Genomic DNA, 23,629 nt, shown 5'->3' on the forward strand with positions numbered 1-23,629 from the left:
TCTCACTTCTACTCTTCTCCAGGTTATGTTTGCCATCAGGCAGGCTCTCAGGAGCTCCAGCTTCAATCTTTCAAGTGTCAATCTCATGGAAAAAAACATCCTTTTTCTGAATTGGAATAAGAGATCCAGTATTGAACCTCACTGTCCTTGCTTGGTCTAAGTAATTTCAACCACACACTATAAACAATTTAAATGGAAAGTTAATGTACACGGTCATCTATATCAGGAAATGTGCACTGTAACGCTTAAGCCTTATATATATATGTTAAAGATGCAGATATAGGGCGCCCGGGTGGCTCAGTCGGTTAAGCATCTGACTCTGCCTCAGGTAGGTCATGATTTCATGGGAATTCAAGCCCAGTGACAGCTCAGAGCCTGGAGCCTGTTTCAGATTCTGTGTCTCCCTCTCTCTCTGCCCTTCCCTCACTCACCCTCTCTCCCTTTCTTCCTTTGTTTCTGTCTCTCTCAAAGAAAAGTATGTATTTGAAAGAGAGGAAGGCCAGCATTCATCAAATCCCTGCCATGTACAGGCAGAACATAGGTACATTATTTCCACTTTTTTGTTAGGCAAATGATTCCGTGGGCACTAGCCACACATGGCTACTTAAATTTAAGACTTAAAATAATTAAATTAAAATTTAGTTCCTCAGTTGTAAGAGCTGTACTTATAGTGCTGAATACCCATGTAATAGTGGCTTCCACAATGAATAGCATAGTTATAGAACATGTCCATCATTAGAGAAAGTTCTATGGGACAACTCTGGATGTGTGTCTCAAATTTTCCTTTTTCAGAATAGAATCTGGCAACCTTAAGTCATGTTAGGCAAGACTACAAAGAAATAATCAGCCCAAAATGTGTACTTTCTATAAGAAAACCACTCTGAACTCTTAGAAAAATCAGTGTCATGGGCAAAAACATACAGGTAGAGATATTATATAGCAGATATTAAGTGATTATATGAAATTATTGTCAATTTTGTTAGCTGTGATAAAAGTATTGTGGTTTTGATAGAGTATACTCCAACTCTTTGTAGATCTGTGCTGGAGCATTTAGGACTAAAATTTTGATTTTTTCATTGACTATGGGATGATAGAATAAAAACCAGAGAGACGAAGTGACTATGGCACAATGTAAAGAATAGTTAAATCTAGCTCATCAGTACCATTGTTTCTAATTTTGATGTATTTTAAAACTTAACAAATAAAAACATTTTTGAAAAACCTGACTTCTTTAAGAAAAATTTTCATGTTTATTTATTTTTGAGAGAGAGGGAGACAATACAAGTGGGAGAGGGGGAGAGAGAGACGGAGACACAGAATCTAGAGCAGGCTTGAGGCTCTGAGCTGTCAGCACAGAGTCCAATGCAGGGCTCGAACTCACGAACCGTGAGATCATGACCTGAGCTGAGGTCAGAAGCTTAACTGACTGAGCCACCCACGCGCCCCAAGAAAGTATTCCTGATATGATCTATTCAACCGGGAAATGGTGCTTTCACTCAGGGCCACTCTTGGTTGGCCAATTTTCTACTTCATCATTAATTTATAGAAATATTTCCCTAACAACAGAACTAGAACTGAGGTGCCTAGGTGGCTCAGTCAGTTAAGCATCCAACTTCAGCTCAGGTCATGATGTCCTGGTTCATGAGTTCGAGCCCCACATCAGGCTCTGTGCAGACAGATTCTGTGTCTTCCTCTCTCTCTGCCCCTCCCCCGCTTGCTCACACTCACTCGCTCTCTTTCTCTCTCTCTCTCTCAAAAGTAAATAAACATTAAAAAAAATTAGAAGGGGCAGCTGCAGGGGGTCAAAAGAAGCAAACCTCCCGTTATAAACTAAGTAAGTGGCTATATTCATAGCCATATACCTAATGAGGGACTTGTATCTAGAACATATTGAAAACTGCTATAGCTCAGTAATAAAGACACAAATCGTCTAATTAAAAATGGACAAAGGCTCTGAGGAATATTTCTCCAAAAAGAAACACAAATGGCCAACAAGTACAAGAAAAGATATTCATCATTTACCACCAGGGAAATGCAAGTGAAAAGCATAACAGGATACCATTTCATATTCAGTAGGAAAAGCTATAATCAAAAAGACAGATGGGGCGCCTGGGTGGCTCAGTCGGTTAAGCGTCCGACTTCAGCTCAAGTCATGATCTTGCGGTCCGTGAGTTCAAGCCCCGCGTCGGGCTCTGTGCTGACAGCTCAGAGCCTGGAGCCTGCTTCAGATTCTGTCTCTCTCTCTCTCTGTCTCTCTGTCCTTGCCCCCACGTGTGCTCTCTCTCTTAAAAGTAAATAAATAGGGGCGCCTAGGTGGCTCAGTCGGTTAAGCGGCTGACTTCGGCTCAGGTCATGATCTCGCGGTCCGTGAGTTCGAGCCCCGCGTCGGGCTCTGTGCTGACAGCTCAGAGCCTGGAGCCTGCTTCGGATTCTGTGCCTCCCTCTCTCGCTGCCCCTCCCCCATTCATCCTCACGCGCTCTCTCGCTCTCTTAAAGTAAACATTAAAAAATTAAAAAATAAAAAGATAACAACAAGTGTTGTTGAGGAGGTGGAGGAATTTTGGAACCCTCATACACTGCTGGTAGGAATGTGAAATGGTTCATCTGCTTTGGAAAACAGCTTAGCAGTCCTTCATGGCAGTCCTCGTGATTTTACTCCTAAGTCTATGCCCAACATCTATACATCCATATAAAAACTTGTGCATGAATGTTCATGGCAGCATAATTAACAACTAAAAGGTGGAAACAACTCAAAGGTCCGTTAACTGATGAATGGATAAATAAGATGTAGTATATTCATACCACTGGAAGAATATTCAGCAATAAAAACAAATGAATACTGACACATGCTACAACGTGAATGAACCTTGAAAATGTTACGCTAAGTGAAAGAATCCAATCACAGAAGACCGCATATTATGAAAATCGATTTGTATGAAATGTCCAAAGTAGGCAAATCTACAGACACAAAAAGGAGATTCATTTCTGTCTAGGGTGGGGGGTAGGGAGGTGGGGGGCAGGATGAGTAAGGGGATTGAAAGTGGGGTCACGTCTGAGGAGAAAGGGTTTCTCTGGGGGTAATGAAAATGTTCTGACATGGATTGCAGTGACGGATACAAGCTCTGTGAATATGCTAAAGCCAGTGAATTACAGTAAAGCCTTGAATTGTTCCACGAATGTTCCCCAAGACTAGCAAACGTCTAATAAATTTTAACTTGATAAACAAGCAACAATCTGCAATACGAGTAGCACATGATGCCGAATGTCACGTGCCCACCACTGAGCCAACGGTTCTTGAAGTTTGCTTGGATGTAGGAGTGCTTTGGATTGCAAGCATGTTTCCAGAAGGAATTATGCTCACAAACCAAGGTTTCACTGTGTACCCTCTGCATGCTTAAAATCGTTCCAGCGCATGGCATGTGAATTATATCTCAATAAATCTGTTTTCCAAAAAAAAAGAGTGAAGGGAAGAAGGAAGAAAGAGCCACACTTGACTTTGTCTGTGGTAGCAGTGTGCCCCTGGTAAGGACTGCCCTGGGTCTGCAGGGGCGTAAGAGGCTCAGGCATGGGTTCAGAGGCATTCAGGGCTAGAAAGGTGTGGTCTCCCACAGGGCCAGGAACAGCTTCCTGGATCTCCGGAACACTGAGTCATACTACCTTACCCCCTCCTTTTTCTCTCATCCACCCTTTCCAGTGATTTTGTGGCTTCCTTCCCTACGTGAAATCTTGCTCAGCTTGAAGTTCCCAGAGGGGTCTGTTTTCCTAACCAACTCCTGATTGATCTTATTGCCTAAAGAGTATCCATTTTCCGCATTCTCTTCCTAAAAAATTCCAAACTTTCTTCAGGTACTCAGCCCTGCTCCACATAGACAAGTGCCTCAGGAGACGGCGATTCCACTCTTGGCTTCTGGGTTCAACCAGAAACCAGTTGATTCAACGGCGCCTGGGTGACTCAGTCAGTTAAGCGTCTGACTTACGGTTCCTGAGTTCAAGCCCCACGTCAGGCTCTGTGCTGATAGCTCAGAACCCAGAGCCTGCTTCAGATTCTGTGTCTCCCGCTCTCTCTGCCCCTCCCCTTGCTCTCTCTCTCTCTCAAAAATAAACATTAAAAGTAAAATAAAATAATAAAATAAAATAAATTGATTCAGAAATAAGCATGTGATTTTAACACTGGATGTTAACTAACTGGAATTCAGATGAAAAACTTCAAGTAAAAACAACAAAAGGAAATAAGCATGTGACCCAGCCATACCAACAAGAGATAAAGAGGGCTCTACCAGAGGCTTCTGGGCAGGTCCTACTTCATTTTGAAAAAGAAGCTCGAGAAGCCAACTAGATACAAAAGACAAGGGACACCTGGGTGGCGCAGTCGGTTAAGCGTCCGACTTCAGCCAGGTCACGATCTTGCGTTCCGTGAGTTCGAGCCCCGCGTCAGGCTCTAGGCTGATGCCTCGGAGCCTGGAGCCTGTTTCCGATTCTGTGTCTCTCTCTCTCTCTCTGCCCCTCCCCCGTTCATGCTTTGTCTCTCTCTGTCCCAAAAATAAATAAACGTTGAAAAAGACAAAGCCATCATGTCCGCAGGCAGCTATCATACAACCAAGACATGTATCCACTTTGGAGTAAAGATGACAGGCAGTGGGCAGGCGGAGAGACAGAGAGAACCCAGTTCTGTGACTGCATTTTGAAACTGTTGGATCAACACACCCTGAAGCTCGCTTCACCTCTTCATGTCTTATATGAGCTAATAACTTACCTAGAGGCAGTTTGAGGTAAGTTTCCTACTACAGCTGGAAACTTACGCACTGAGACACTTCAAAGCGGCAGCGCCTCTATGCAGACAGAGCCAGAGGTAACTCCCCAGTTTCCCACAGTCTCAGAGTGGCATGAGGCATCATCCAAAAGTCATCTCCACAACCTGAGACATTAGGTGAGAGGGGGCTGGTGGAGCTTGCAGCCAGGAAAGGAGACACAGCAGCATGAAGCGTATAAAACCAGGGACGCTGTAGGAATGTGAACGTCATGGCAGCAGGGTGAGGCCAGCGAGGATCCAGGTGGATTTCTACATCACGGCAAACGCCAGACGGGCTAGATAATAACCTGCGGTTACACCCTCCCCACCTGACACCCCAGTGCAACGTAGAGCCTCTCCCCCTATACCCTCAAATCTCAGGAGAAGGATAAGGAATTGGCTGGGTTGAGTTTCCACCACCAAACAGAATGGAAGCTCAAAATAGAGCCGGTTGCATCACAGAAAAGTGAAAGAAACGATGGGTTGGGAAAAATCCTAACCTTAAACGTGTGCATTCCAGTTATGCGGAACTCATTCTTTGGCCAGTGGGTGGCAGACGAAGCATGATCATCTTGATCCCCATCCCCATCCCGTATTTACCAACCTTACCATCCCGGAGGGTCACACTCAGCCTTTTCCAAGTCCTCTTTCCACTGCCTCTTCTCATCTGCAGTTGTTCAGAATTCAAGCTCAGATCCTCCTGCAAATGAAATTTCTCTTGCAACGGGCTCTTGGATGCAATCCTAATCAGAAGGCTTATTACAGAACTGTGACCCTCAGTCACTCTCCAGCAGCCCTCCCCCCAGCGTCCTTTTAATCAAAAAACTGATATATAATTAGGTCAGAGAAACTCAGAGAAATGGCCATAAAAGCTGTCCTGCAACCCTACACCTTTTTCCTTACATGTCTTTCGAAGTCATATTGCTCCAAATCTGAAGCATTATCTGAAGGATAAATTTTTAATAACTCCTGATGGATAATATTCAACTCGAAGTTTGTCTAAGTTGGAACAGGAACGTACTTACAACTCTTCTCTGATTCATTTTGTGAATTTAAATAGCACAAGGCTTGTAAGGAGCTGTTATCATTTCCTTCCCTATTTCTTAACTTTCTTCTCCCTCATTTGTGTTCCAATCCCTTAAAACCAATGTCATTTCCTTCACATTGTCAAAGATTACCCCCAAGGAGAGATGACTGATGTTAACACAAATGTCCTTTGGTCCCTATGCTGAGATTAAGAAGATTTTCCCAGTTTTCAATGGAGAGAAAAGAAAATTTGCTGTGCAAAGCAAGAATACTAAACACAAGTAGAAAATAAGGTTAAATATCAGATCAATGGTCTCTGGTTCCTGTTATTAACCTTCTATTAAAAACACATTTAAACCCATGGACTTGCAGAAAATAATTTCATCTTCATATTTCACCAGGTTAATGATATTCTTAAGCATTTGAGAGAAAATGTTACTGGAGGGGAACCTGGGTGGCTCAGTCAGTTAAATGTCTGACTTCAGCTCAGGTGACGATGTCATGGTTCGTGGGTTCGAGCCCCATGGTGGGCTCTGTGCTGACAGCTCAGAGCCTGGAACCTGCTTGGGACTCTGTCCCCTGCCATCTGCCCCTCCCCCGCTCATGCTCTGTCTGTCTCTCTCCCACTCAAAAACTAAAAAATAAAAAGTTACTGGAATAACAGAAACAGATCTTATTTTTTCAAAGAATTTTTTAAAAGTCTTTTTCCTTTTTGCTCTGGCTATTAGAACTTCAAAAATTGGTAAGTAATATTTAGCAATTATGTACCTACCTGTTACCAAGAAATTTAAATGAAAACTATAGTTATTCTGTATTCTGTCACCAAAAAAGTTGAGTTTCTGCCTAAGTCTGTTAAATACAAAGCTTTCATGTAATATTTGAAGGTTTATTTTTAATATTTCCGCCGAACGTTGGCTTACGATCTTTCAATTAGACCATGTGTTACGGGTAACTATGCTTGCTGAAATGTTTGCTATAAAAAACCATGTATGTTTACTTAAAATTGTAAACCAGATTTGTCAAACAGACTGGTTTTACCTACCTAACCGATGAGCATGAACCTTCTGGGGCACTACCTGATGTAGCCTGAATTATTCCAACCTGCATAGAAGGAATGGAGGAGATTTTCTTAGGATTAACGTTTCTTAACATTTAGAAATGTGGCTTGGAAAGGTATATTGAGGAAAAGGGTCTGAGAGATGAATTCAAAAGACAATAGCAGAGCTGCTAACTGGCAGGAGCGGACGGCCACAGGGGCTTCTGGCATCACTGCGGGACAGGGATGGCAGCACAGGGTGCCCAGAGGGTGCCCCTGGTTGGTCTGATCTGGAATGGCAAAGCCAACAGCAGTTTTCTCTAGTGCCTCGTGGACAGTGGCAGTGTTATCTCCTCCCTAGGTGAGTTTCACAGCACAGTTCCCTGCAACCTACTAGAGGAAGCATTCCCCCCCCCCCCCCCCCCCCCCCCGCAAACAAAGGTATAAACCATGAAAGAGGAAGACATGGTCGCCAGCATGTGGGAGCTCCAACATCAGCAAAAGGAAAAGGAATGTTCCGGGGATCGCAATAAAGGGAAGATCCTGACAAAGCTGAGCAGCGAGTCTAGACAGTAACCAGTCCACCGGGAAGTAGAAGGCTCATCCAGTACATACACTTTGAAGCAAAAGTCAAAGACTCAGGCTTTTCTCAAGTGTTCGACTGAGTTGAGAAGTTCTTTTCTCCTTTTGTTTTTTCCTTCTCTCTCACACTTCTCTCCCTCGCTCTCTTGGCTCTGTCAATTGTCTCAATAACAAAGCAAATTTAAAAGTCGACAATTACTGGGGCGCCTGGCTGGCTCAGTCGGTAGAGCATACAACTCTTGATCTCAGGGTTTTGAATTCAAGCCCCACGTTGAGTACAGAATTTTCTTAAAACAACAACAACAACAACAACGACGACATTAACAACAACAATAAAGGGAGAAAATTGTTAACTTCCAGAAAAGCTAATTATACATGAAGGCAAAGCATAGAATACTGTGAGACTCAGCTATGTTTAACAATATCTACATAGACATAATGATTTTAACATTGAACACCGAGAGAACCAAAAATATTGTCAGAGTGAAGAGAAAGTGAAATAGATACACATTTGTGAGATGTGTAGGTTGGGGATGGCGGAGGGAGTCTGGTTGAGGTTTGAAAAGTGGATCAGAGAATTCAGCATTCCCTTTCACAGTAAGAAGTGAAGTGATAATCTCCAAAACTGCAAAGGGAAAACAAAACTTAATTAGCAGAAAAATCCTCTTGCTGGAAAATAAAGATGTAAACACCAGTAAAAGCTGCTCAAAATGTTGGGTACTATCCACTCTGGAAGTGTGAATCAAAAGCTGGAAAGAGGAAAGCTGAGGATTGCTGTTACAAGCTAGCAGAACTCATCATACTTAAAGTCAATATGTATCTTGGACAAAAATAAAGATTCAAATTTTAAATAAGAACACTCTCTAAATTCCCCTCCCCTCAAATTACATTACTATTTCCACTAAAATTCCATTGACTTTATAAATGATTTAGGGAGAAATGACATCTTTATATAAATTCTGAGTATTTCTTTCTAAGAAGATGGTTAGGACTTCTTTTTTCATCCTCAGAGTTTTACCATTTTCTTATTATGGGTCTTGGGTGTTTTCTGTGCTTTGTATCAAGGCATGTTACATTATCTTTTGCTGTGATGATGACATTTTTTTCCCCACTAAACAACTGTTGCTAATATATTTTAAAAAGCACTCCCTCTATTTTGTAACTTGCCACCGGACTGCATGCACACTTCTAGCATTTTTGTGACTGGATATCTTCAGTAATTATCATCGTTATGTGACAATTTTCCATCCCATGCATAGGACTCTTGTTTCCCCGATGCTATTGCATTGGTTACAACTTGTTGAATACAGCTTTAATGATAGAATGAGTAGTTATATATTGCTCTCGACTGGAATAAAAATACTTCTGGTTTCCCCCAACATGAATATTATTTTCTACTGATTTCAGATAGAAATCTGATCATCTGTTTATTCTCTACTATTTTCCCTATCTAAGTACTCTCTCATACCTCAGCATTAACATTTTTTTAGTTTGTTTTCCTCCCTACAACACGTTTCTTTTTTTTTTTTTTAATTTTTTTTTCAACGTTTATTTATTTTGGGGACAGAGAGAGACAGAGCATGAACGGGGCAGGGGCAGAGAGAGAGGGAGACACAGAATCGGAAACAGGCTCCAGGCTCTGAGCCATCAGCCCAGAGTCTGACGCGGGGCTCGAACTCACGGACGCGAGATCGTGACCTGGCTGAAGTCGGACGCTTAACCGACTGCGCCACCCAGGCGCCCCGTGTACTCATGTTTCTAATGGTACAGGATCAGTGTCTGATTTTATCCCAGAACTGAGAATAAGGCCTGGCTCTAAAAATTTGTCGAATGAATGACTCAGTCAGTGATGGGAAGGGTGCTAGAAAATCAGGTGCTTCTTTGTCTCTTTTAGCGTATGAAAGGCATTAATACTTGTCATACTGTTAAACCACTCTTGCATTTATGGACTACACATTAATCACTTCATTGTGGTGCACTAACTGGATTTCCTCATATTTTATTTTATTTTTAAGTGGTTCTTTATTTCTGAGAGAGAGAGAGAGAGAGAGCGCGCGCGTGAGGGTGAGGAGGGGAGGGGCAGAGAGAGGGACACAGAATCCAAAGCACACTCCAGGCTCTGAGCTGTCAGCACAGAGCCTGACGCAGGGCTCAAACTCACAGACCATGAGATCATGACCTGAGCTGAAGTCGGACACTTAACCAACTGAGCCACCCAAGGTGCCCCTCCTAGTATTTTATTTTAAATGTCTGCATCTGTGCCTCTGAGTATGAACTGTAGCTTTGTTGGAGTTACGGCTTATCTTTGTCGGCTTTGGTTTCAGGATGTTAGCCATATTAAAATAATTAAAATATTTCATGTGTTTGCTCTCTAACAGTTTTAAAATAATGTAGATTAGCTGCTAAGTTAAGACCATTTGCCAGGAAAATAGTCCGCCTCTTGATGCTTCTTCAATGTCTGCAATCATTAGTGGTCTACTGTGTTTCATTGTTCTTTGTTATACAGGATGTATAGGAGCATGCTTTCATTATAATGAGTTTAAGGTGTACCTAAGGGTAAAGACCAAACATGTGAGGTTGTATTTCCTCCACCACAATCCAGAGTTAGCCAGGGTTCACAGTTAAGTACTATTGTTTCCATATTTTTCCTACGCCCTTCCATGTTTACCAGCATGTGTGTGCACGGGTGAAATAATACAGGGAGGAACTGTCTTGAAACATTTACTTTTTTTTTTTTTTAATCTTCCTTGGAGAGTTACCACCTATCTATAATTTAAAATATGAAATACACAAGGACATCTGGCTGGCTCTAGCGCTGGAGCATGCAATTCTTGATCTCAGGGTTTTAAGTTCGAGCCCCACATTAGGTATAGAGCTTGCTTAAAAATAAAATCTTCTAAAAAAATAGGAAATACACATACTTCATCCTTTTCATTACTTGTATAGTATTCAACATTATGGGTTCACCAGAATTTATTTAACTGCTCTTCTAATGATCAGTGTTTGGCTTGCCCCTTTTTCACGATTATATACAATCCTGCTGGGATCATTTTCACACACAGACCTTTAGTCCATGTGCACATGAAATATTCTTTAGAATAAACTCCTCAACATGGAACTGCAAAGTCAACAAAGATAGACAGTTTGTATGTTAATAGATACTGGAAAAGTTGCCCTCCAAAGAATATTTTGTCATCCTACCCTCCTACCAGCAAAGTGTCATTTACCACATCCTTACTAACCCTAGGTATTATCAAGCTGTTAGATTTTTGCTAAATTGATGAGTTAAAATCCCTTAAAATGTACCACCTTAATTTATATTTCTCTACCAATGAGGTTGAACACTTTTATAGAGCATATTGAATACCTGTGTTACTTTACATATCCATTGTTTTTTTTTATTTTTTAAAGCTTATTTATTTATTTTGAGAAAGGGGGGGGGGCAAGAAAGTGGGGGAGGAGCAGAGACAGGGAAAGAGAGATTCCCAAGCAGGTCCACACTGTCAGCACAGAGCCTGATGTGCGGCTCAAACCCACGAACCCATGAGATCATGACCTGAGTCGAAACCAACAGTGAAATGCCCAGCCAACTGAGCCACCCAGGCAGGCACCTCCCACCTCACTGTTCTTTTTTTTTTTTAAGTAAACTCTTTGTCCCATGTGGGGCTTTAACTCAAAACCCCAAGATCAAGAGTTGTGTGCTCTACTGACTGAGCCAGCCAGGCACCCCCAGTGTTCATTTTTCTATCGGAGTGTTTTTTTCCTATTGATTCATATTGATATTAATCCTCTGTTAATATCATGCAGACATTCTCAGGCTGTATGTTGTCAGTTAATGTTGTTACTCTTTTTAATTTTTATGTATTTAAATATGTCATTTTTTTTATGACTCTCATGTTTTCTATCTTGCTTAAACAGCATTTCTTCATTCCACACTTATTTTTTTTCTATACTTTCATCTAATAACTTAATGTTGAGTTTTTTGAGTACTATGCAAGGTATGTGTACATTTCTCTCAGAATGAACAACTCATCACCCCAGGTGTATTTCTTTCAAAATTGATAACCCACCAATCTTTGCCCTGATTTAAGAAGTAATCTATATTCTTCCTACTGATTTGTTTATTATCTTTATGATTCATAGCAGCTAACACTTACATAGTTCTGACCATATTCCAAGCCCTCTTCTAAGGGCTCTTTGTATATTAAGTTCTTTAATCTTCCCAACAACCCTCGTATATGGGTGGTAAATGGTCACTATTTTACACAGAAGCCAACTAAGACAGAGAGTTGAAGTAACTTGCCCAAGAATGCACAGCGACTTCAGCCTGGCTTGAGATTCAATGCTCCCAACAATGCCAAATCCCAGTGTACAGACTCATGTTTCTAAATTCTATACAGTCTTCCTTGTGACTATCTCTGCCTACACCTGCACCAATCCTACACTACCACAATTCTATTTTCAAATGTGTTTTAATTTCTGCAGGAGAAGTTACTACAATTTTTTTCCTCTCAGAGATTTACAGGCTATTACTTGCTATTTTCTTCTATCATGTGACCTATAGAATCAGCTTAAGTTCCATATATAATGATAAGGATTGCACTACAGTTCTATATCAACTTGGGAAGATTTCTATCTCAAAAATAGTGTCTTTCCATTTAGGAAGGGACTACCTGCATTTACTGGGTTGTTTATTTTTTTTTCCTACACCTTCATTTAAAAAAAAAAAAAGTAGGTTTATTTATTTATTTTGAGAGAGAGTGAGAGAGAGCAAGCAGGAGAGGGGCAAAGAGAGAGGGAGAGAGAGACTTCCAAGGAGGTTGCGCACTGTCAGCACAGAGTGAGATGCTGGGCTCAAACTCACGAAGTGTGAGATCATGACCTGAGCTGAAACCAAGGGCCAGAAGCTTAACCAACTGAGCCACCCACGCACCCCTTCCCCACAGCTTTATAGTTTTTCTCTTGGTGAGAATAAGTTCCTTTTTCTCTGTTTCATTTTTTTAATGTATTGTTGATAATATATAAGAAACCACTGATTTTGTTTTTGATTTACCTAAACCTCATATTCAATATTGTACTGATTCTAGTAAATTTTTTTCTTGGATTTCTAAGACAATCTCTTGTTTGCAAATAATTTTATCTGTGTCTTTCCTTCATAGTATATATACATATATATATATATATATATATATATATATATATATACACATACATACGTATATATGTATATATATTACTCTTTTCTGTCTTACTGCATTAGTTAGACTCTCCATTACAAGATTAAATAGCAACAATGCTGGGAGCAAATTTATCTTAGGAACATTAGTAGGAACGATTGTAATGTTTTACATCAAATATTTGCTCTTGGTTTATGCTAACGTTTATCAGCTTAAGAAAGTTTCCTTCTATTGCAAGCTTGCTGAGAGTTATTGTTTACTTGTTTTTAATCAAGAGTGATGATTGAATTTTAGCAAATGCATTTTCTCCCATATTGAAATGTCATGAGTTTTACCTCCTTTGATCTATTTATATAGTGAATTACATTAATGGATTTCCTTGTGTTGAGTCATCCTTGCATTAAAAATAGTTATATGTGCCAGGAGCTATGTCAAACACAGTAATTAGATGAATACACATTTCAAACTGTTGTGTCTTCTTAATGAATTGACCTTTTTTTATTATGAAATTTATTATTAACTGGAATATTTAGTGCATTCTCAGTCAATATAAGTATTAATATGATTGTGTTGAATTCTATCATCTTGCAATTTGCTTTTTATTTGTCCCATATCATGTGTGTTTCTTTGTTCTTTCTGGCCTTCTTGATCCAATAAAATATTTTTTAGTACTCCATTTTATTTGCTTTTTGGTTTGTGTGTGTGTGTGCGTGTGTGTGTGTGTATGTGTGTTTATTAGTGATTGCTCTAGGAATTCGAGTATATATCCTGAGCTTGAGTCTACTTGTAATTAATATTATAACATTTCATGTAGAATATCCAGATCTTTCAAGGGTAGAATTCCACTTAACCCCTGCAATTCTTAATGCTATGGACATGTGTTATCATTACATATGCTAAAAATATCACAATGCATTGTTCTTACTTTTGCTTGAACCAATCGAGTATGTTAAGGAAACTTAAAGGTAGGAAAATAAAATTCTTATTTACCACATATTTACCATTCCCAATTATGTTCATTCCTTAGTATCATCCGAAATTTTATCTTCAGCCCAATGAACTTTCTTCACCATTTCTTTTAGCTCCATGACTACTGGAGCTAAATTGTATTAAGTAAAATTGTATTAAGGTATAGTCCTTTCAAGATATTTTTTAACCTCTAATCTTAAAGATTATTTTGAGAGATATATTGCTTTTGGTTTTGTGACTTTCTTACATCTGTAGATTGATTTTTTTTTCCAATTTTGAATATTTAAGGTTATCATTTCTTCAAATAGTTCTGACCCATTCTTTTTTTTCCTTGTCTTCAGAGATTTCAATTACATATAAGACAAGTGAGATCATTCTACAAGATACAGAGGCTCTGTTCATTTTAGAAAATAGAAAATAAAATTTATTCTGTTGTTCAGTTTTGATATTTTCTAATTGATCTATTTTCAGGTTCTCATACTTTTTATTCTGCAGTATCCAATCTCCTCTTAAGCCACTGAGGGAAATTGTAACTTCTAGTATTTTTAATTGATAGTTTTGTACAGCTTGTATTTCTGAGATTTCCCAACCTGTTCATTATGTCCATTTTTTGTCTTTAAATCCTTGAACATGCTTACAATCACCATTTTTAAACTGTGTTCTAGCTCCAAAATCTGAGCCGTTTTCAGGATCTCTTTTGGTTGTCTGTTTTTTAATCTTGATTATGAGTACCATTTTCCTGCTTCTTTGCATATGTATTAATGTTTATTGCATGCTGCACGTTACAAATGATACATTGCACAGCATCTGGATTATCTTGTCCCTCATTTAAAGGTGTTATGTTTGGGGGCGCCTGGGTGGCTCAGTAGGTTAAAGGTCTGACTGTTGATTTTGGCTCAGGTCATGATATCCTGGTTCCTCAGTTTGAGCCCTGTGTGGGCCTTGGTGCTGACAATGCAGAGCCTGCTTGGGATTCCAGGAATGCTCCTCTCCTCTGTGTACTCTCTCTCTCTCAAAAATAAAAAAAAAAACAACTTTTTTTTTAAGGTGTAATGTTTGGTTCTGGCCAGCAACTACACAACAGGTTCATTCTTTTAATCCTTCAGGCTTCATTTTATGCTTTCTTTGAGCAAATCTATATTGATTTTGACCTCAATTCTAGGATATGCTCCTACTCCTTATTCCAAAAGAGTGGCCTTCCTGGGGTCTCAGTCAAATGCCCCGTGTGCTCAATGAAGTCTTTCCGCCATCGTTGGGTCAAAACTCCAATATATTTTAGCACTACGTGACTTTTGGCATTTCCATTCATCTCTTAGTGCCACAGCAGCCGTGGTCTTGCAGAATCAAGAGGTCTTACAGAATCTTACCCTGTACAGGCAAAGCCCAGAGCAGCTCTTAGCCAGAGGTAAGAAGAATCTCCACACAGACTTCTGACATGTCCCTTCTGCAGAGCTCATTTGCCTCTGGAATTCTATCCCGTGAATCCCAACTGCCTCTTCATGACCTCTACTGCCATTTCTGTCTCCTCGGCTCAGTACGACTTGATGTTCTTCACCTGGGCTCTTCACTTAGTGCCAGTTCAGCAAAGCGCCCCCAGACATAACATCAGGTTGGATGTGGTGCTCACCTCATTTATTTCCTGTCTTGCTGAGACCGGAGTCCTGCACTATTTTCCAGTGCCTAAAAGTAGTCACCTCACATGTTTTGTTCAGTTTTAGAGAAAGGTAAATCCGTTCTTCCATCATGGCCTTGAAGTTGTAATAGAGAAACCTAATTGGTATTTCTCTAAATCTCAGTCTCACGCTCTCATTCACTCTCTCTCTCTCTCTCTCTCTCTCTCTCTCTGTCACACACACATACACACTTTGCCATCCTTTGAAATAATAATGCTTCCCTTTTTTTCTTTCTTTTCCAATGGCCTCAGTTTAAATTGGTTTTGTTTAATGTTTTTAAATGTGTTTTAATTTATTCTCCATTAATGTCAAGAATGAAGTTACCGATACAGACCCTCCTGGTTCGACAAGAAAAACTTCACATCACACTTTACTCTCTCCTTCTCCAACTCTCTCTCTTTCTCCCCCTCCCCCATCTTTAGGAGGTTTTTAAAATTATATACATTTTTCTGTTTAAAATTCTTTGTTATAAATTGTACATAATTTCACAACCACATTACAAGCGATTCTCTAGATTTTCATCTACGTTTTTCTTGCTCACTGCTCTTTTTTTCCTAAAACATGTCTGTGTCTTTATTAAATTCTTTATTTTGATTAATTTTTGCTTGAAGGTCTACTTTAAGTTCTGTTTTTCCAAAAGCATACACAGGTCATCTAATTTCTGAATTCTTTTAAATCTGAGCCAGGCTTTCATTTGCCTTTGCATTTAGACAAGAGCTTGGCTTGGAATATAATTCTTGAAACCTAACACTTTTTTTTCCCCAGAAATCTATACATTTTCTCTAAGATTTTCTAACGTTAATGTTGCAAGTAAGAAGCCTAATGTCATTCAAACTCCACCCCCCCACCCCTGCTTTGGTGACTTTTTTCTCCCAGCTGACTGCTTCCACCTGACTCTGTTCATACCCCCTAAGTCTACACTAACCCTGCTCCATATAAAAGGCTGACTGTTTCAATTCAGAGAAGCTGCCTTCTTTTGTTTACTTGATTATTTCTTCTCATTCAGCCACTATTTTCTCCTTCCGGAACCCACACAATCATGGTATTACTTCTCATACTTCAACATTTCCTGCCTCTTGAATTTTCTTTCTTGAATTCCCCAATCTTAAAGGTTATGCTCTGCGTATTCTGGAAGAGTGTCCTGTACCTACTCTTCTTTTTATTGCCAAGATTTGTTTTTTGTGTCTCAACATGTATGTTTTTGTGGAAGTTTGCACTTAAGAAGCTCAAAAAAGGATCCTTGTGAATCTAATTAAGAAAATGACCTCCCCCAACCCCAAAGTTCTTCCCTTTATTCTACAGGAGGTCTGTTTTACTAGAGATTATTGTATCTGAATGCTCATGTCTGATCCTCCCCATTTGAACTACTGAATTCCTTAATGTATCTGGAAATTTTTCTCTCATCCTTACAGAAGAAGAATTAGTTTTGTGTGTGTGTGTGTGTGTGTGTGTGTGTGTGTGTGTGTGTGTGTAGGTTTGTTTGTTTGTTTGTTTGTTTTGAGAGGGTGGAGAACCTGAGATCATGACCTGAAATTAGAGTAGAACCCTGAGATCATGACCTGAGCTGAAATCAAGAGTCGGACACTTAACTGATTCAGCCACCCAGGCACCCCAAGAGTTAGTTGTTCCAGAACAGACAGTCAAAACGTGAACAGTGGCTCATCAGTGTCCCCTTTATTCACTCCTACCTGTTCCAATGCCGGTTACACTCCTCAGCTTCATAGATGCGGTGACAAGTTTCCAACAATAATACACAAATGATATTTTTATATTCCTTTTACACTCCTTGGGACTGTTCCTTTCTGAAATGGGAAAAAGGAAGGGATCAAACAGGTGCAAAGGATATCATCTTTGTCACACAAGTTTCTCTTTCTTTTCCTTAGACTGTGACAAGAGAAATTTTGTTTGTATTATATTAAGAAAAAATAAAATTATTTAGGAGAAAAAAAAAATGGCTATACTACAAGTTCTTTCCTTAAGGAGAAGCAGGGAAGTTACTTTGATGTCTCATTCTTACTACGCAGGGGGGTGGGGAGGCAGGGTATGAGATCTTAAGTTACTTTCCCACCACTAAAAGCCTTCTGAAATACTTTCCTTGGAACAACCTCTCACAATCTTGAATTTGCTGTGGACTTGTGTGTCCAACTGCCGAAACAAGGACAGGGAAATATGCCCATGAAAGTTAACCTTTGTTGAATGCAACCATGAGGTAGAAAAAACACTGGGAACATCTGTATTTTATCCTGCCAATATGTTCTCTCTTATTCTAGAAGCACAGGATGTCTTTATTCTGTCAGCTGCAAAAATATTATCTCTCTGCAGGAATGAAACAAGTGTGGAATATATATTATGCTACCACATTACACGCATACCTAAGCAGAAAACAAAGAAAATAGCCATTTAATATATAACTCAATTTTGTCTCCAGGGACAGATAAAATTTTTTATTATAATACCCAAATGGTACAGTACATAAATATACATGGGGAATGTGATAGGGCTAAGTCAGGCTCTTTTGGCTAGATGCTGATGGCTAAAAATTTATCATCTGACACCCATCCTAATCTTGCCTTCCCATAGACATGAAGTAGGCTATATTTTTTACAAGGGCCAGGAATTTGGGGCAAGAGAGACCAAACCCATCACCATTTTTCAGCAGATCATTAATTTCTAAATGTGTGTGGAAAATAACCATTGGCTGTTATCTTAGAGTTTCATTTCAAACATTATACCTTATACAGTTTACTTAATAAATAACCAAGAGAGTAAAAAAAAAAAAATAATGACAGTAACTAAATTGGTAATTTAATAACTTCAGATGATTCTTGAGGCTTAGTGGTGTTTATCCTTTTTGAAATCAATAACTTTTCATTTGGAATCTTAAATCCACTTTAATGAGCATTCTGCTGGCAGTAGTTTTATTTAGGATATGAGCTTATACAAACAAAAGTAATAGAGGCTTTTTCCTAGGTAACAATTTACAGTGAACTCTGCAGATCACATGACTGATTGGAATCTATAAATCTCTGCAATTCCATTATATATGCTTCTCAAACATTTTAAATGCTTTTAACCAGAGAAGAGGTTATACAGGAAGAGTGTTCTCAACATGAGGGAACTTCAAGTTTCTCAGTGATTTGAAACATGTCTGAAATGGCTCTTCTAACACTGATTCCATTTTTGAAAAAGCCCACGTAGAGTGACCACACCACTTTCTTATAGACAACACGTGACAAGCCTGTGATAATGTCCCTCGCTTTTTGTGTACGGTGCATGTGTTACCAAATTATCAAAATGAAACATTTACCAACACACAATAACCTATTCCTTTGTACCCTCCCATTAACTTACTCTAACTCTTACAACGTCTTCCGCATTGATTCCCTCTCTGCAAGAAAACCTTGGGGTCAAGCAATCTGCCCATATAAAACTAATTAGAAACACCTTCCATAAACCAAGGGGCTAAGTCTCTTGTCACTGTAATCCACATTACACTGCCTCTGTGCCCCAGAGACTCAAGCAGTTCTGGAAGTCTCCACAGGAAACTCAGGAATGAAACTATGGCTTTTGGGCTCATGACTGTTCTCCGTGAGATGCCGTCCTCTGTTGCACTGATGTCGTCTCCTGGAAGCATTTCAAAGCCATCACGCCCTTCAAGCACCAAAACTGTGTTGCATTTCCTTCATAGTTTAAAAATCCTTTATAAAAACAATGATTTCACCTTTGGTTATAATTCTGCTTTTCTCACAGGCTCAAAAACTAATGGTGTCTCCCCACTTGATCGTCTCGCAAGAGAGTTTTCTAACAAAACCCCTCCTTAAGCCAAAAAAAAAAAAAAAAAAAGCGCAGATTCAACTAATAGATATCCAGGCAGACTCCAAACCCCAGTTTGGGCTGGGCTGGAGCCCCCTGCCCCATTTGTAAGTATCTGAGGTTCACCCCTGTATCAACGAATGACCTACTATTGTTATATGAACACTCCCTTGCTGGGCATAACTCAAGTGCCCACCTGAGAATGAAGTTAACCCAGAGGAAAGCAAGTCAGGAGAGGAGGAGAGCCCGACCCACCTCATCTGAGCTTGTGAAACCAACATCCACCTTTGGTCTCCCCAGTTATGGGTGCCAATAAATTCCCCTTTTTGCTTAAGTCAGTTTGAGATTGGCTTTATGTCACTTCCAACTGAAACAATTTTGACTAATATGCTAATAATTACCAAGTTTTATTGGGTTGTATAAGTATCAATGCCTCAAGAACTTGAAATAACGCATCCCAGAGATTTCCAACCATGAAAACCACAGGCTGATGAGTGATTTAATTAAACATGTACATATAGATCACTCCCCAAACCGCACATAGAGAAATGAGGGAAGACAAATCTGAGGAAGGACAAAAACCTTGCAATTGAAACAACATATTAAGGAGAGGACATCTGCCCAATGTTTTGGACTGCAAAGATAAATGATTCCATTTTATGCTGTTATTAAATTGTATTACTCTTCATTAAAGTTAAATGCATTTAGAGGAATTAAGCTTATCAAAAACTTGGCAGTGTAATATAAGCGATGATTCTTTGTTTATTTGACGACATCCTCCTGTGGGTTGATTCACAATTTTAATTTTGGAAAACAGTATTTCCTTCATGGGGACTGACAGAATGATGTGAACTGCTGCATCATTTTGCATGAAGTCATATCGATTATGAAAGTAAACAGAAGCCAAGTGACTTAACCCATTTTTCAAGGAGCATTATGACAATAATGTGTCTATATTGTCAGAGGGGATCATATAAACTTCAGAACTGAAATTAGCCTCAGTGAAGGGGAAAAAAATAAAGACCTGGAATGAAGCTTCAGAAGAAAATACCTATTCTTTTTTAAGTTAAGTACGATGGAACTCGGTAAAGATAAAAATTCTAAATATTTTTTAAGCCCGTGTCAGGCTCTGTGCTGACATTCTCAGAGCCTGGAGCCTGCTTCAGATTCTGTCTCCCTCTCTCTCTGCCCCTCCCCCACTAGCGCTCTGTCTCTCTCTCTCTCTCTCTCTCTCTCTCTCTCTCAAAAATAAATAAACCTTAAAAAATTTAGTTAAGTTTTTTTTAATTCTCATTATTTTTACTGGAAAAAAAAAACCATTTTAAAAAGCATGTATTAAAAGTATGTATCAGTTACTAAGATCCTGCTATGGTGACCATGGTAAGCAAAACAAATACAAGAGAGAGCCTGCAACCTAGTGAGAGCAGAAAGCAGTAATCCAATCACAGAATTTTCATTGCTGTTGGGGTAAATATTACCAGAGACATGTGTCCTATCACCCTAGAAGCCCATACCGGGGTTTCACCCTAAGCAGATAGACCAGGAAGGACTTGGCAAAGAATTGATGTTTGAAGAATGAGTAAGCAGTAAGTAGGTAAAGAGGGAGAAGAGGATCCTAGTGAGAGAGAGGAGCCACAGGTGGAGGGAAGAACACACAAGTGCTTGTGTGTGTCTATATGTGTGTCTATATATGTGTGTGTCTATATATGTGTATATATGTGTGTATGTGTACATATCTGTGTATGTATATATGTACGTGTCTATATGTGTGTGTCTATGTGTGTGTCTATATGTGTGTGTGTCTATATGTGTGTATATGTGTGTATATATATGTGTGTATATATGTGTGTGTGTATATGTGTGTGTGTCTATATGTGTGTATGTATATGTGTGTATGTGTGTGTATATGTGTGTATATGTGTCTATATATGTGTGTGTGTGCATGTGTGTATGTGTGTATGTGTGTGTGTATATGGTGTGTATGTGTGTATAGGTGTGTGTATGTATATGTGTGTGTATGTATATGTGTGTGTATATATCTGCGTGATATATATGTGTTTGTGTATATATGTATGTGTGTGTATCCACTTACTATACCATTCCCACACAGATCTTTTAAATTTATGAACATTTCAAACCCTCCAAAAAGTTGTGAGAACAGTACAATAATCACCAATTTGTCATTCACGCAGATTCACTAATTGTTAATATTTTATTAACTTTATAAACACACACACACACATATCCTTTCTATGCTTGAAAGAGCAGTGGCATTCTCTTACACAATTACCACACTCAGGAGACTTAACATTATCTAATATGCAATGCATATTCAAAATGACCTGTTTGTCCCAACAATGTCCTCTACAGCTGTTTTTTCTCCTGATCCAGAATCCAAACAAGGATCATACATTGCATTTCATCGTCCTGGCTCCATCAATCTTAAAGAACTCCTTGGCCTCTCTGTCTTTCGTGACACTGATGCCTTTGAAGAGTCCAGGCCAGCGACTATGCAGGATGTCCTTAAATGTGTGTTTGTCTGAGTGTTCCCTCATGGTTAGATTCAGGGGAAACATTTTAGCACTACTATCACATAGATGATGTTGCATCCTTCTCGATATGTCACATCAGGCGCCATATGATGTCAGGTGTGCCGTTATTAATGATGATCCTTTCAGCTTTTCCACAGGTTGATTTCATATCCTGTGGCCATAATCCATTACTGAAGAATCCAGACAAGGACAGCAAAATATAATTTCTACTTCCCCACGAGGCATCTTAATGCCAAGAGACATTAACACAGGTCATTTATACAGACAAAGCTTTGTCGGTTTTATTCACGAAAGGTGCATATAGATCACAAACACACAGTGACAGGGAATGAATCTTCTACAGCAATTTGACAAAACTGGTGCACTTGGGAGGAAGAATGGTGAGAAGAAGCAAAGCTTGGAGGTGAAGCCCAAGGCCTCAGGAGCCAGACTGTATGGGACATCACCCTGGCTCTGCCACTCATCATCTGTGTGACTTTGGGCAAGTTACCCACCCCTTCTATCTCTGCTTGCACATCTGTAAGTGGGCAGTCAGAGAACTCACCTTACGTGGTTGTCGGGAGCACTGAGTTACTACCACACACAACAAGGTGTAATGATGATTATGTTTCCAGTGAAGGACCACTAACTTAGGTCCCTGAGTTGACTAAAGGAAGACCCTAGGTCTTCTTTATTAAAAAAATATATATTACCTGAAATTTGGACCCTGTTAGTAATATAATCTGGTAAAAATGTCTTCATGTTTGCATAAAATCACTAACATCATCTAATGAAAACTACTTAGGACACAAGAGTTTTGATTTTAACGATCAGATGACAAATGTTAAAACATTTCCCAAATCATAAGCAATAATCTTAACAATAAAATGTGTCCAGTGCCATTTCCTGTGGAGTATTTGATTACCTCCTGTTTCTCAGGGATATATGTGTGACCTGTGTCTGGTGTGAAAGCATGTATATAATACTGTCAATCCCATGGAAGGATCTCAATCACAGACAGAAAGTGTCCTGCTCAGAGATCGACTCAAAAATATAGTCTAGTATTAAGATCACTCTTAAATCTGACAATCACAACTTGGTTTTCAAATTTCAAAGATATTTTTCTGATTAGGAAATTCGGCCACAGTATCTTTACCCACCGTCTTATGTTTATTTGTGTGCAGGATGGTGCTGATTCTGGGAGCCCTAGGCATTCTCCTTGATCTTACCCCATTACCTCTTTTTGAAAAAATTACTTTCTTTTCCCTGTAGTATTTGTACCACTAGTCATTCGTGGCTTAGTAAGATTAATTTTTAATATACTTTTTTCCCTTTGGTGTAATAATTATATTATCAAATAGGAAAAAAGAGCTACCCTTAACTTTCCATTTTTAGGATTTGAGTTTCTCCTAAAATGCGTAACCATAGCAGAGTTCTTCTTTATTTTTTTTTTTTTTTTTCTTAACAAGGGTAGAAACATTTTAAACTTCTAGAAGGGACATGTTATTCTTTTAAGAAAAAGGGGATCAAGGATCAACTGACCTACATCAACACTTTAAACAGAGAAAAGAAAAACATTTAAATCAGTAACACAATATTTATATTTACCATGTCATAGCTAGTTCAGGAAAAGATAAGGCAGGGTATAAACATCTAGACGAAACAGAAACAGAGGAAGGGAATGGCAAGAAGCAAGGAGAGGCAAAGTGATAAAGGGAAAGGCAAAGTCCAACACTGCTGACCCCTGCATCCCCAAGTTTCCCCCTGCCCAAGGCTCAGGGTTAGCGCCCTCATTCCTTCCATCACTCTCAGGCTCACTTCCCTAAACATCCCCCTCTGACCCCCCCCTGCCCAGAAACCCAGACTTCAATTATTACATCGCCAACTCAGCCTACCTACCTATACCCCAAACATCCACTGCAGGTTTTCTTCTATTTCTTCTTTCCTTTATTTTTCATCTGTTTCCTGCCCTTTGTCAAAGTTAACTTTGATCCATTTCACAGGCATCAGTTTTACAGTCACGAAACCCGGAT

At 39.4% G+C, this 23,629-nt stretch overlaps 1 long non-coding RNA gene across 4 annotated transcripts in view; it reads right to left on the minus strand.

Annotated features, from left to right (window-relative positions):
* Positions 1 to 7,832: 7,832 nt before the first annotated feature.
* The window catches only part of LOC147584492 (uncharacterized), a 167,973-nt gene continuing 152,176 nt past the window's right edge, over positions 7,833 to 23,629 (minus strand). For 3 of the 4 annotated variants that reach the window (XR_015250483.1, XR_015250482.1, XR_015250480.1), the window contains 2 exons: positions 16,941 to 17,054; positions 13,316 to 15,327 (listed from right to left, as the gene is read on the minus strand). This is a non-coding gene — a long non-coding RNA (uncharacterized LOC147584492). Of the gene's footprint in view, positions 8,059 to 13,315; positions 15,328 to 16,940; positions 17,055 to 23,629 lie in introns of those variants that run through there. The other variant, XR_015250481.1, reaches the window with a different exon arrangement.

The sequence above is a fragment of the Puma concolor genome, chromosome A1 (assembly GCF_028749965.1).
Source record: "Puma concolor isolate L17-30 chromosome A1, mPumCon1.1.hap2, whole genome shotgun sequence".
Lineage (NCBI taxonomy): Eukaryota > Metazoa > Chordata > Mammalia > Carnivora > Felidae > Puma > Puma concolor.